Source organism: Panthera pardus, unplaced genomic scaffold (genome assembly GCF_024362965.1).
Source record: "Panthera pardus isolate Hobbes unplaced genomic scaffold, ASM2436296v1 HiC_scaffold_20, whole genome shotgun sequence".
Classification (NCBI taxonomy): Eukaryota; Metazoa; Chordata; class Mammalia; order Carnivora; family Felidae; genus Panthera; species Panthera pardus.
Window position 1 is genome coordinate 29,889,180 of NW_026526766.1, and position 12,793 is coordinate 29,901,972.

The 12,793-nt window shown below is 38.0% G+C and overlaps 1 protein-coding gene across 2 annotated transcripts in view; it reads left to right on the forward strand.

The window, feature by feature from the left end:
- Positions 1 to 12,793, forward strand: part of ERCC6L2 (ERCC excision repair 6 like 2) — a 135,817-nt gene that overhangs the window by 106,630 nt on the left and 16,394 nt on the right. The gene's annotated exons all lie outside the window — the stretch shown is intronic.

Below are 12,793 nucleotides of genomic sequence, written 5' to 3' on the forward strand. Positions count from 1 at the left end.
TCTGATTGACTTTACCTCATGACTTAAAGAAATTTAAGCACTTAATAGCCCTTTTCAACGTATATTTTATCCTTCTATGAAAACCAGTTAGCAATTGGAATGGCCACTTAATGGAAATACCTATTGCCTTTTCATCTGAGAATCTTGTTTCTAAACATATGAATTCTGAATTTTTATAGGATGAATGAGGCAAAATTATAAGACTAGGAAAACATACTATTTCAGAATTTGGAGGATTCTTGGAGACTATTTAATGCAAAAGTATCATTTTACTGATTTTTAAAAATGAGAGGGTAAGTGACTTCCCTCAGGCTCAATAGTGTCAGTCAATTTAAATCCCTAGTCTTTCAATCCATCTATCTTCTCTTGTGCCTTTTCCTCAGTTTCTTTGGCTTCTATTTTGTTCTGGTGGTTTTACTTTTTTTTTTTTTCCTCCATTTTACTTTTCAAATATGACAAATCAGTCTGATTTTTCAAAATAACTTGCTTGTGAAGAATCACCCTCACTTTAGCAGTTAAACAAAAAAATTTAAGTGGACTGAATGTATCCTTCACTTTAAAAAATATTTTGTTAGATAGTTAAAGCTCTGTCTGGACTCAAGAAATAACAGTCACACTGTTGGCACTATCTACTGTGCCAAAGATGTTTTGGCAAAGACATGATTTTTTTGCTTTTTTCTCTTATGCTTTTTCTCCACCAGGAATAACCTTGAGCCTTAATTTTTTCATCCCCCCAAATCTCCATATCTCTTTACCTTTCAGAACCTACCTCAGATCCTGTTGTCTCTTCCACAAAGCCTGACCCAGCTCCTCCCTAAGTTGGAACTAAGATGTCCTTCTTACACTCTTTCTGCTTCACCCAATAGTACTTTCTATGGCCTGTTATTCTAAAATATGACTTCCAAATTTGTTTTATAAGTACACATCTTCTTCTTCTTTTCTAATGAAACTCTAGACTTCTAAATAGCAGGATATATCCCTGACTCATTTTTGATAACCACAGAGATTTAAAATAGTGTCTTATGTATATATATATATATATATATATATATATATATATATATATAATTATATATTGTATTGTGTGTGTATATATATATATATATATATATATATATATATATAATTGATACCTTATGAATAAATTTATGTTTTCAGTTGCAGTAAGGTTACAGTGAACCCATCACTATGTTTTGAGAATTTTAAGTGGTTTACACTATTCCATGAACAACTTTCCTGGTTTTCCTGGAAATCCTCTGCAGATGACTTAAACGTTGTCAGAGCTACCACTGGACATATTAATTGAGCCAGGGAAAATAGTCCCTCCTTATTGAATGAGAAGTATTCTCAGGTTGCCTGGCACCCATGCTTTTCAATAAATTTACTCGGTCTACACCTCTATATCCATATCATCTACTGTCTGATCCTCCACTCCAGGTGGACCCATTCAAGTTCCACTTCCCTCAGTCTTCAGAGATCACTCTGTTCCAAGTTCCCTTCACACCCATACTCTGCACCAGTCATCATTGTAGACACGGTGGACACCATATTAGTGTTGCTTACCTCAAATGTGTTTGTTCTCTCCTTGGGTAGGTTACAGGCTGCTTAAGGATTAGGACCATTGTGTACACTTTCATAAACACCACAGCCTAGCAACAGGCAGCACAGAGTGGGAGTGCAGAAAATGATGGTCACTTGAATTCCTGTGTGAAAGTATTACATAAGGCACAACCATCTTCACCATGAAGTCAAGGCTTCTCAAGTCTTAGCTCCACAAGTTAACGTTAAATAGAGTACACTGGCAGATCATGTAAAGATCTTAGTCATTTTAGAGCAGCATAAATGCTGGTATTCTTCATTTGCACTCCATACGTGCCATTTGTTGGCTGCAGTGCTGGTATAGGAAACCCACTCAAGAAGGGAGAACATGGGTAACAGTGCCAGAAAAGATATCCCTACCCATTTATGACTTTGTGAGCTTTCCTCATCTAGCAGTAATACATCTAAACAATCACTTAGGACCTCAAGTTTCTGCCTTCCAAAGTTATGTGAAATGTCTTATCATGCTTCTTTTCCATGGCACATAAGGCCGATCTCAATTTGGCCCTAGCCTGCTTTTTCATTTTCATTCTGAGACACTCATTCAAAATTATTGATACTCTGTACCAGGCACTGTGCTAGACACTGGGGATGTAAAGATGAACAGACTCTTCTGGTCAGCTTTCAGACTGTGAACCAGTCTATGGGCACACCGTGGACTTTTACCCTGCCATGCCTTTGCTCCTGTGCTGCTTTTGCTTAAAATTCCATTTCACCTGTGTCTGCTTATTGAACTCCTCCCCCTTGTATCATCAAAGACAGCTGTCCCCTAAGGCCTCTCCAAAGCAGTGTAAATGTCTTCCTCATCTTCATTTTTACGTGTGTGTATCTGCTATAGTACTTACCATTGTATTATGTGATACTGTATATATGTCTACAGGATACTTTCAACTGCAAGGAATAGGATAACCATCTACAATTAGCCTATACAAACAGGCACGTGAAAAGATGCTCAACATCACTAATCATCAGGGAAATGCAAATAAAAAATACAATGAGATATCACCTCACACCTGTCAGAATGGCTAAAATCAGAAACACAAGAAACAACAAGTGTTGGTGAGGACATGGAGAAAAAGGAACCCTCGTGCACTGTTGATGGGAATGCAAACTGGTACAGTCACTACAGAAAACAGTAGGGAGGTTCCTCAAAAAATTTGAAAAAATAGATCCAGTAATTCCACTACTGGGTATTTGTCCCCCCCCAAAAATGAAAACACTAGTTCAAAAAGATAGATGCACCCTTATGTTTATTGTAGCATTATTTACAGTGGCAGAGATAGGGAAGCAACACAAGTGTCTATCAATAGATGAATGGATAAAGAAGATGTGGTGTATGCACACAATGGAATTTTACTCAGCCACAAAAAAGAATGAGATCTTGCCATTTGCAACAACATGAATGGACCTAGAGGACACTATGCCAAGTAAAATAAGTCAGAGAAAGACAAACACCATATGACTTCACTTACATGTGGAATCTAAAAAACAAAACAAACGAATAAATAAACAAAAAGCAGAAACAGACCCATAAATACAGAGAACAAACTGATAGTTGCCAGAGGAGAGAGGGTGGGGGGATGGGCAAAATGGGTGAAGGGAAGTGGGAGATACAGGCTTCCAGTTCTGGAATGAATAGTCCCAGGGCTGAAAGGTACAGCATAGGGAATACAGTCAATGGTATTATAATAGTGGTGACAGATGGTAGCTACACTTGTGGTGAGCCTAGTACAATGTATAGACATATCAAATCACTATGAAACTAATGTAACATTGTATGTCAGTTATATTTCAATAAAGATAATTGATTAATTAATAAAAGTGACCTATACAGTGGGCCATTAACTAGTTCACATAATGGCAAGCCTGTTGAGGGGTATTTCTAGGTTTAGTGCTATAGCCCAATGACATCATAAGGATTCATGCTTTCTCATTTTCTGCGTCATTGGCCTTGGTAAGTCAACATTTAGTGCCTGGGCCTTTTGACTCATGTTGCAGGATGACCACTGCATCTCAAGAACTCATTCTCTTATACAAATGCATCATCCAAAGACAGAAAGGTATGGTTCTCTCATACATGTCTCCTTTTGTTGAGGAGAACAATCTTTGTTGCAAAACATGACTAGCTTGCCTAATCTCCATTTATTCCCCACCCCCCAGCCCCCCCACCCCGAGAACTGAGAGAGCAATCCACCATCCCGGAGCACATCTCTAAGAGAACTCCAATTTTGTTCAGACAACAAAGAAAGTAACAGTGGCTGTTGATAGGCCATCAACAATGTCTGCCATTATATTCCTGGTTAGACTGTGAAACTCATTTGTGTTAGGAATGGAAGCTTATTCTTTTATTCCCTGGAGCTAGAATAGTACCTGGTACATAGATATTCAATCAGAGCTTACTGATTTTAATTGAATTTCTAGTAGCTATTAACTACAGCCTTTTCAAAGAGAGTCTACAAATAAAAAATGTGAGGAATTACTCTAATTTTTAATATGAACATGAATTCTTGTGCAGTGCAGTGGCTTTAGGCAGGATAAATATGTTTGAACTGTGGTCCCTAATCTAACATTGGAATTTGTGATATTTTTGCAATTTTCCTGATGAGGATAATATCCCCTTTAACATGACCAGAGTCAGCTCTCACCGCTTTTATGTTAAGATTGTTGGTAAGCTGATGTTTTATTTTAAAGGTACTCTTGAGGCGCCTGGGTGGCTCAGTCGGTTGAGCGTCCAACTTCGGCCCAGGTCATGATCTCATGGTCTGTGAGTTCGAGCCCCGCGTCGGGCTGTGTGCTGACAGCTCAGAGCCTGGAGCCTGCTTTCGATTCTGTGTCTCCCTCTCTCTCTGCCCCTCCCCTGCTCATGCTCTGCCTCTCTCTCTCTGTGTCAAGAACAAATAAAACATTAAAAAATTAAAAAAAATTTTTTTAAATAAAAAAAAGGGACTCTCATCTCGTAGCCAAGTTACTATCAGAATCAACTTTCAATTAATCTGTAAACAATTTTCATGACTGTAGCAGCAACTGCTTAAAAAATGGAATTGGAAAGCCATAACCTGCTTTTTATTCAGCATATAAGGCTATCCTCTTACTGTTGCCAGGTGAAGTAATGAATACCTTAAGAGGAAGAACTTTTTGCTTTTGGTAAATTGTCTTCCAAAAATTTTTCTTACTTGCGTTATGTTTTTTCATCCAACATTCATTTATTGAAAGGCTGTCGGCTAAATGACTCAGGACTCAATATGAAAAAATATATATATGGTTGCTCTCTGTGTTAGAGGCATGTATAGCTCCAGTTACATAGGTAAGGCCTAAGCAATCAAAATAGTTTCCAATAGAATAGGGGCCCTACCTATTCAAAGAGAGCCCCCTGGTCTTGTATTCCTTTGGTGGGTGAAATTAGGATTTTTGGCCTACATGCAGCATTGTTGCTGCTTGGCTTGGTATGTTGTATGTGATTATATAACATTTTAAATAAAGGTAGATTCCATTTATATAATAAAGCTATCAAATGAGAAATTGAAATAACAATGCAAGAAAAAAAAAGTACGCAAGGAAAATCTCATGAATCTGGACCTTCAAGCATGGGTAGAACTATGTTGGGCAGAAGGCAAGGCTGAGGAAATTTGGCTCCAGAAATGGATATCCATGATGTGTTTGGCAGTAGTGAGAAGATTAGCCTAACCAAGCCAGCATCTATTGGACATCAGGAAGAGTAAGACTGCATTGAGGGAACACATCATGAAAGGCCTTGCATGTAGAGAAATAATCAAAAGATGTTAAACTGACCTGAACAGACTGAAATGTTAGAGTTTATACTCCGACAAGTAACTTTCAACATGTGCATAATATCTAACCATTCCCTAGTGAAGAAGGCTAAGAGCCAGGCCTGGAGCTGGTAATCATTATTCTAGACAGAAAGACCCTTCTGTTTTCACTCAAGAAGGGGGGAAGCCTTTTCCTGTGTGTAGGCATAAAGCTGGGTAAAACCAAAATCCACTCTCGATCATCCTGGTCAGAGTTTCCAGCATGGAGGTATCATGTATGTGCTGATTGAAGGCATGTCAGCTTATTGTAGATGAGCAGTTCCCAAAATGTGGTCCATGGACCCCTAAGATATCTGAGACTCCTTCAGGGGTCTGCAAGGTCCGAACTATTCTCAGAATAACTTGAAGTGCCTTTTTCACTTGTTGACATTGCACAAATGGTGTAAAAGTAATGGTGAGAAAACTGCTGGCAGCTTATCATGAATCATTCAGTGGCCCCAAATCATACCTAGTAGTCTCTGGATTCTGTACATACTTGCAGGACAAGGAAGCTAGTTTCTCTGATGAATATCTTTTTTTTTTTTTTAACATTTATTTATTTTTGAGACAGAGAGAGACAGAGCATGAACAGGGGAGGGTCAGAGAGAGGGAGACACAGAATCTGAAACAGGCTCCAGGCTCTGAGCTGTCAGCACAGAGCCCAACGCGGGGCTCGAACTCACGGACCACGAGATCATGACCCGAGCTGAAGTTGGCCGCTTAAACCGACTGTCTGATGAATATCTTTGATTGATTTTTATCCTTGATAAAAATGGCTCATTTTATCAAATCTCAACCTTTTATACTCATCTTTCATTCTATTCTGTTTGCTAAAATAGGGAGTGTACATAAGCACTTGTACACCTGAGCTGCAAAGTGAACTAGCCACCTTTTTTTTTAATAAAACATCATTTGTACTTGAAAGAATTGCTGACAGACAGACTGGTTATTTGGATTTGGTAGGTAATTTCTTAAAAATGAACGTAGTGAGTTTGGTACTTCAAGGAAACCAGTGGGCATGGACGTGTTGCCAGGGATAAATTCAAGCTTTCAATTAAAATGTTGAAAATTGGGGCGCCTGGGTGGCTCGGTCGGTTGAGTGTCCGACTTTGGCTCAGGTCATGATCTCACAGTCTGTGAGTTCGAGCCCCGCGTCGGGCTCTGTGCTGACAGCTCAGAGCCTGGAGCCTGTTTCAGATTCTGTGTCTCCCTCTCTCTGTGACCCTCCCCCGTTCATGCTCTGTCTCTCTCTGTCTCAAAAATAAATAAAAACGTTTAAAAAAATTTTTTTTAAAAATAAAATAAAATAAAATGTTGAAAATCTTGTATCTTCCACTATGACCATGACGCATTCCCCATACTTACATATTTTTTCCTGATGCAATAGGTGGTGATAACAACAAATATGACTTACCAATGCTGTGTAATCGAATGTGTCACACTTTAAAGATCTACATAACTCAGTTCATTGGTATTTCCAAATGACCAAGTGAATATCACTGTCATGCTTGGGGAAAAAATCCGGCCAAAGTACAACATATGCCAATGAATTTTAATAATGTAAAAATTTACTGATATGGTTTCAGATTTTACATGAAACTAACCTTAACTGAGTTTTGATATAGCATCAAAAAATATTTACAATTATCTGAAAAGGCCATTAAAATATTCTTCCCTTTTCTAACGACATGTCTACATGATGCTGATTTTCTTCATATACTCCAACCAAAACAACCTTGTTGCAACAGATTGAATGCAGAAGCCAGATATGAGACTCTAGCTGTCTTTTATTAATCCAGATGTTAAAGATAGTTAAAAAATATAAAAACAATAGCCACTATTCATGTTAATTTTTTGTTTGCTTGGAAAATGTAAAATGTTTTGTTGTTATTGTTGTTAAAAAAGTTATTCAGGGGCAGCCTGGGTGGCTCAGTCAATTAAGCATCCAACTCTTGATTTTGGTTAAGGTCACAATCTCACAGTTCGTGATATCAAACCCTGATTCAGGCCCCACACTGATGGTGCAGATTCTCTCTCTCCCTCTCTCTCTGCCCCTCCCCTGCTTGTGTCATGCAAGTGCATGTGCACATGCTCACTCTTGCAAAATGAATAAACATTTAAAAATAAACAAAAATAAAAAGAGTTTTTCGGGTTAACATGTAATTGGCTTATTGTTATTTATTTTTTTAAATAATTTATTTTTGGGAGAGTACAAGTGGGGGAGGGGCAGAGAGAGGGGGACAGAGGATCCGAAGTCGGCTCTGCGCTGACAGTGCAGCGCCCAATGTGGGGCTCGAACTCACAAACTGCGAAATCATGACCTAAGCTGAAGTCAGACGCTCAACTGAGCCACCCAGGTGCCCCAGCTTATTGTTATTTTTAATGGATTAACTAATATTTTTGAATGTTTAATAGGTAAAACACACACAAACAAAAGCTCTTTGGGGTCCTTAATAATTTTTAAAGTGTAAAGAGGTTTTAAGACCCATAGTTTCAGAACTGCCATCTTGGACCATATGAAGAGAGGATCCTGATCATTAAATTCACTTCTAGTGGGATATACTTTTAATTGGCCTTTCTCTGTGTAAAAGCTTTACTTCCTTTTCTACAGGATTCAAGAAGGCACATCAGAATGATGTGGCCATACAGAATCCACTCTAATTTGCTAATTTCAGTACTTTATTATTAATAATAATCAAATTTCAGTACTTTATTATTAATAATAATCTGCATCAAACATCACAGCTAATTGCAATGTCTCTCATTTGGGACATGCTTGAAATGATCTTCCCAAGATGCTAGAGAACCATTGGTGGCTTTGTCAGCCTACATTTAGAAGCCTTAACTCCAGCCAGAGGCCTGAAGGAAGCAAGGGAGGAGCCTAAGCTCCCTGTGGGAAATGCCAGCTGCTGAAAAGGCAGGTAGGGACAGATGCCTGCCAAGGAAGGCTTTCTTTAAATATTTTTCCATCAGCACCACCTTCTGTGATCTTTTCACATACCAGGTATTATTAATATTAAGTACAGGACCTTCAAATGGTCTTTAGATAAAGTTTTACCATAATGCAAGTAATACATATAAAGATTTGAAACTGTGTCAGGGCTACAAGATGCTAAGGACCTACTGATTACTACTTTCTCAAGATCTTATAAGGACTGCTAGAACTGTGAATTTTATTTTGTTTTTTTTAATGTTTATTTTTGAAAGAGAGAACACAAGCAGAGGAGGGGCAGAGGGAGAGAGGGAGACACAGAATCCAAAGCAGCCTCCAAGCTCTGAGCTGTCAGCATAGAGCCCAGCATAGGACTCCAACTCATGAGCAGTGAGGTCATGACCTGAGCCGAAGTCAGATGCTCAACCAACTGAACCACCCAGGCGCCCCAGAATTGTGAATTTTAAATATGAAAGAGACCAATGGGAGTCTCTGATCCAAATTCCTACCCCCTTAGGTCCTGATCCCCAAATCACTCATTATCCCCCAGGGTAATGAGGCTCAAAAAGTTAACAAAACTTCCCCAGTTTCCTCTGGACCCTAGGGCCCAAGGTGCTGAGTCCAGTGCTCTGACTGCCACTGTCTCACCTGGCCTGTTCCCACAGATGACCGTTCTGGCAGTGTCTTCAGGGTCACAGATCCCAAGGAGATGGGGCTTTTCTATTTCTGTTTGCAGTGTGTGCTGCATGCCCCATAATACTCACCTGTTCTCCCAGGGTTAGATATATACGTCTATCAGATAATGAGAAATGGACTGTTGTGGATAAAAAAGGAACCTAGGCTCAGGACAGCCATTATAAAGTTGTTCTGTTGTGACTCACTTAGAAAGCAAAATACTATTAAAAATATAGAGAGATACAGATACAGGTAGAGATACATAGATATAGCTGGATTGTAACTATTACTTCTTCCAGGAGTAAAGCAGAATGGCAATAACAACCCCCCCAAAAAGATTTTGGATTTGAATCTAAGTGGGTTTTTTTCTCAGATTTGAATGTCATTTTTAAACATGCAGAAAATTTGACTTTAATATGTATTTGTGGTGGGTCCTCTAACCACCTGGCTTTCAACCAGAGGATGAGTAAAGACAATTCAGGAGTAGCTCATAGTTGCCTTAGGCTTTCCTGAATATTGGAAAACTGCATTCACAGGAATATTTCCTACCTCCAGGCAAAAATCTTGAATGATTACTTTCAGGATAGGAGCTTTTTCACACCTGTGCAAAGACCCTTAAAAGTTTTTGTCCTTTTAGACACTCAGATGCCATTTGAATGAATGTATTTACATGTGCTATATATTTTTATAATACTCCTGATTCCCTGCTTTGCAAAGACAAAGAAGTTTATGACTTCTTATGTGTTTATAGAGTTTGGCCCTTACCCAAAGGGAGATTTCTTTTTTAATCTTTTGTTTGAACAGATGTGTAAACAAAAGCATTGCTGCCTCTCAGACTTCACTATTTAAGATTGAATGAAGAAAAAAAAGAACACTGATTTTTTTTTTTTTTCTAGTCTTTATGGCAAAGTTGGTGTGATCAGGACACTGTGAGGACCAGTGGCTACACGGTGCACCCACACCCACACATGGCAGTGACTGTAGAGTGGCTTGTGAGGCTCTGTGCCATTCTCAGGAACAAGGTGTAGACCAAGAGCTTTCCTATAATGGGCAGATACTCTGGTGATCTTAGAATCCAAACTCAGGCTTCTCAGTGGGTCCAAGCCATCAGGACCTTCCAATCCCTTTGAAAGTCTCTCTCTTTCCAGTTTTGTCAATGACTAATCAAACCTAAACATCTGGTTATGGGGGAAAAACAAAACAAAACAAAACAGTGAATGTGTCTGTTACATATCTCTTGCTCCTTGTTCTGGTATATGTTCTACAGGGTGTTTTTTGGAGAGACCAGCTTAGCAGACAGAGCCATTCTAAAATTGCTTAATAAAACTTTTCCATAATTCCCAGTGGCCCACTATGGTAAGGCTACCCATCCTATGAGGCTGTTCTGCATTGTACCTTATCCCTGTCCAGGCTTCCTCCGTGGAGGGTATGGATAGATGAGCAGGGGAGGAAGAGTCGCAGTGTCTGCATTGGCTCTGGCTGCGTCTCCAGGAATTAGCCCTGAGGAGCTTTAGAACGATGGCAGATTTCTTCACTGGATTATTTGAATGGATAAAGAAATTGTGGTTTATATACACGGTGGAGTACTACTTGGCAATGAGAAAGAATGAAATATGGCCCTTTGTAGCAACGTGGATGGAACTGGAGCGTGTTACGCTAAGTGAAATAAGCCATACAGAGAAAGACAGATACCATACGTTTTCACTCTTATGTGGATCCTGAGAAACTTAACAGAAGACCATGGGGGAGGGGAAGGAAAAAAAAAAAGAGAGGGAGGGAGGCAAACCATAAGACACTCTTAAAAACAGAATAAACTAAGGGTTGATGTGGGGTGGGAGGCAGGGGAAAGTGGGTGATGGACACCTGTTGGGATGAGCACTGGATGTTGTATGGAAACCAATTTGACAATAAATTTCATATTAAAATCAATCAATCAATCAATCAATAAATACTTTAAAAAAAAGATGGCAGAAATTACAATAATATTTCTCTTGCTAAAATGGGAATTGGAGGCTGTTCATGATTCCTTTTGAAACTCACTCTCCTGGATTGTTCTGTTTCTTGCCCCCACTTGTTACAGGTAGGTGGCTATAGGACAGATTGATCCCCATCAGCTCTGCTCATTTCCTTGCTATTCCTATCTAGGTGCTCTCTACAGTTCTTCAGTAATTTACCTCCAAAGTTGTTGTTTTTTTTTACCTCAAAGACTGTTAGTAGAAAAGTTTGTTGTTGTTTTTTTAACTTAAACATTCTCTGCACTATTCCCAGTGAAACTTCCTAGTACATAAAGATAGATTTCCTACATAGCAAATAGAAACATGCTAATGTAATCATATGGCTGTGAGGTAAGAGGAATATTCTTTTTTTCTTTTCTCAGCACATTGACAGTAAAGATTGCTATCTTTAAACTTTTTAAGAGTCAGTTTTATTTTTTCTTACTTTCATATTGAAAATCTATATATACTTTATCTCCTTTTTAGTTTTGCCTTTCAAAAAATAACTCTTATTTCATTTAAAGTAACATAACTCGGCTTAGATCTAATGCCTTGAAACACAGAATTTTGCTTCAAAGGCAAAAGAGTATTATCAAAAGTTATTTGAATCTTTCTTACTATTGATCTTTAGAGCAATGAGTAAGATAAGGAACTTTCTTCATAGAACCAACATAAACCTAAAACTTCTCAGTAAGAAATAAATTATACAGAATTATATACAGTTGCTTAGGTCTACTGTGGATTCATTTGGGCTACTCTAGAAGAAGGAATTTTTCCCTACAAAAGTGCTCTCTTATTCACTATAATCCTAATGTAGATCTTTTATAATTTAAAATAATTATAGGTTTTATTTTGTAGAATGTATACATTGTACATTTTTTTATATTTTTTACAAAATATACATACATGTATACATGTATACATGTATACAAAATACATTTTTTATATTTTTGTTTTTGTTTTTTTGGAGAGAGAGTGCACCCACACGTGCATATTTGCCCATGAGCAAACGGAAGGGCAGAGAGAGGGAGAGAGAGAGTCCTAAGCAGGTTCCGTGCTGTCAGTGCAGAGCCCTACACAGGGGCATGACCCCACAAACTGTAAGATCATGACCTGAACCGAAATCAAGAGTTGGATGCTTCAGCCACCCAAGCACCCCTGTACATTTTTAAGTAGTAATTTTTATGATATATTTTCAAACACAATTTACAGACAAATCAGAAAAAATCAATAATGATTTTATAACTTCATGAAAATTAAATCAAAGGTGATATTCATAAAGTCTTTGAAGTGAGCCATTTCCAAGTTAAGCATTTAACTGTGAATAGATGAGGAGACTATTTTGGCCAAAATATATTAGAACAATTATCCTTTACCGAAATGATATATACTTAATGTTTTAACTGAATTAAACAATTTTTATATTTATGAACTTTAGTTTTAATAATAAATCATTATTTTTGTAAAAACAGCATATCATGTGTTTAAATTCTTATTTATATGAATGAGATTAGGATTTACCATAATCAGACATAACCTATCTTTTACCTTTTTAGCCCTGGTTAACTGTGGTCTGAAGGGGGACAGTTTTTCCTTTACTTTTTCAGTTCTCAACTGATGGCTGCATATAGTATGTGTATGTCCAAAGGAGGAAGACATATTACCACCCATAGATTAGAATGATTATTTCAGAATTCTCTGATAATCCGGCTTCTTCTTAAGTATCCCCCCATTTCCATTCAACTAATCTCATCATCAAATGAATTTTTAACTATATTTTTACATTT